The following is a 3,035-nucleotide window of genomic DNA, read 5'->3' as shown; positions in this document are numbered from 1 at the left end:
GCATGGCGGGGTCAGATCAGGCGCAATTCCCACACTGTGTCCCTGGTGTTGTCCCTCGCAGGGCGACATGGCCCTGTTTGATGCTCACCTTCATGAACCGATCATTGAAGAGATGGGTGCTTAGCACTAGATGGTGCCTGGCTATCAGAAAGAGAAGCATCTTAAAGGCTTGTCTTCAAACAATCAGCCATCTAAGTGAGGCAACTGAGTCCACATGTAAGAAGCACATCAACCTGTGTGATTTGAGGATTAGAAACAATAAAATCCAAGCCAAGGAAGGAAATGGAATCATAGTTTAAATTGTAAACATCTGGTTTGTACAAGGCTGTGGGTGACAGTGGAAACCAAAAATCCATTCTTAGGATCCACACATAGATTAAACACCTAGTCCCCTCTGATCACAGTAGAGGGAGGTGGATAGCTTTGTCATCAGGGAGAGAGCATTGAAAAGTCAATTATGGCAGATGTACTTCGGTTAACATGTAATATCTTATCATTTGAACCCCATTTTTGGACCTATTTTAAAGTTGTTTCAGTCTAAAGGGAAAAAAGTGAAGGAGAAATACATGTGGATTAAGTTTCTGGTGACTTCCCCCTGACCAGAGACCAGGAATGTAAATAGCCTTGCTATCATGCAGACTGCATTGGGAAGTGGATTATTATCATTTGATCTCCATTATAACTTATTTTAAATTTGTTCTAGTTTTTAATATTTTCTGCTTTCTTTTCAATTGAGGTTTTGATCTATTTTACTTTGTTTTTTGTTGTTAAAAATGTTTTTCTGTATATGAAACCCAGGATAGGTAATGCTACAGGGACAGTACCCGGATTAATGGTTCCTTGGGGATATGGCAGGGGAGGTTGGGGGGAAGCGGGGAGCTAATAATGATGAGTACAAGAATGAAGAAAATGTTCTAAAACTGATTTTGGTGATGATTCTACAACCCTCTTTGATGTGATTGAACAATTGAATTGTATGCTATGTGAATTATATGCCAATAAAGCTGTTAAAAAAAGATTTACAGTCTTGGAAATTCACAGGGGCAGTTCTGCCCTGTTCGACAGGGTCGCTGGGAGTCAGAATTGGCTTGATGGCAGTACATTTGGTTTGGTTCACATGCTCACGTGGGAGAAAGACAAGACTTTCTAATCCCAAGCCACAAGGACAGATCTAACCTGTTGTGTAATCGAGTTTGAGAATTTCATGTGCTCCAGGGGAACCTGTACATAGATCATGAGAGTCATTTGAAGCAAACAAGGGTATATTAGGTGGTTTAAAGTCAGGAAAAGTTGTTTGCCAGGATTGTATCCTTTCATCATCCTTACACAGTTTGTGTGCTAAGCAAATATCTGAGAAGCTGTAACTACGCAAAAAAAAAAACAAGCTGGGAGGAAGACTCGTTAAAAATATGCAATATGACGGTGGCACACTCCTGCTTGCTGAAAGTAAAGAACACTTGAAGCACATGCCAGTGCTGATGAAGATCAAGGACGTCAGCATTGAGTATGAACTTCACCTCCAAGTAAGCTCAAAACCAAACCCCCTGCTTGGAGTCCACGCTGACGCATCATGAGCCTACAGGACAGGGGAGAACTGCCCTGTGAGCTCCCAAAGAGAAAGCCCCATCTTTTGGCTCCGCTGGTGGTTTAACACTGCTGCCCCCGCAGCTAGCCGCCCAGCGATTACAACATCACCAGGGCTCCTTCCCCTCTGTGTCACCCAAGCATACAAACAAAGCAAACTTCCCCACAACAGGACCACTGAACAATACCACGAGAAATGGAGAAAAGATGGAAGTGACCAAAGATTGTGTTTCACATGGAACCACAGTCAACACCCATGAAGCAGCAGTCAAGAAACGAAACATGGTATGACACGGGCAAATATGCTACAAAAGGCCTCTTTAAATGTATTCAAAAGCGAAAATGTCACTTTGAGGACTGAACCAGACTACGGTACTTGCAAGCTCCTTGTATGCATGGAAAAATTGGACTGTGCATAAGGAAGGCTGAAGAAGAAATAATGAAGTTATGGTGTTAGCAAAGAAAATGGCCAGAAATCTGTACCGGAAGTGGCTGCCAGAATTCCTTCTAAGCGAGGAGGCTTTTTCTCACTTTCTTTGGACATGTTATTAGGAAGGGCCAGTCTCTGGAAACGACATCAATGGGTCAGCAAAAAAGAGGAAGATCCTCAAGGAGATGGAGTAACATAGCGACATAGTGGACTCAAACCTAGCAACCACTGTGAGCACTGCATGGTCTGAACGCTGAGGCACCTGTCAATAACTGGCTCTAAAATGCTACCAGCTAGCATCACCGCATTAACTCACTCCTTAACTGCTGTGGCTGGAACATTGTCCCTTGGAGCTCAGCAAGCTGAGGAGACCAATCTTTGGAAGCAAAAGTCACCCTGCCAGGTATTCTTGGGCATCAGTAAACGCAGACAAGACTCCCTCTCCATTGGACTAAGGACTGGCCCTGGGTTTTGAGCCCTAAGTTCCAGAAACCTCCCGTTCAACTCCTCTCCCTGCTGACAACATTATCGAGACACCTACTGCCCATTGACTCCCTGTTTCCGCTTCCTTTCCCTGCTGAGGCTGGGAGGGTGCGGTGCATCTCCCAGAGGACAGACAAGCCCTCACCCTCCTGGCCAGCGGTGTGCATCCAGGAAAATGCCAAGGGTCAGGGTGGAGTGTCAGTCTCGCCAGGCGGTCACCCTGGCTCCTAGGGCAAGAACGGAGTTCTGGGGGTGGGGGTAGTGACTTTCACTATAGATAAGCCCCCTGCCCTGCCCCACCCCAGTTAACCCTGCTCGGAGTGAGCATCCAGGGGTGGGCAGCCGGGCGAGTTGCGCGCTCTTGCCACCACGGTTTGCGCCGCGGTCCCGGGAGGAGTCGCTCTGTGCCGCGCCCCGGGGCACCAGAGGACAAGCGGAGGCCGCGTGGGCAACGGGGCTCGCGCGCAGCCGGGCAAGGGGCTACTGTCCCGCGCCCGGAAGGGGCCTCGGTGGCCCCCGCGTGCGTGCGTGCTAGAGC

This window comes from Echinops telfairi, unplaced genomic scaffold (assembly GCF_000313985.2).
Source record: "Echinops telfairi isolate 266 unplaced genomic scaffold, ASM31398v2 ScPeMD7_7424;HRSCAF=8462, whole genome shotgun sequence".
NCBI classification, from domain to species: domain Eukaryota; kingdom Metazoa; phylum Chordata; class Mammalia; order Afrosoricida; family Tenrecidae; genus Echinops; species Echinops telfairi.
This window is presented reverse-complemented; position numbering follows the sequence as displayed.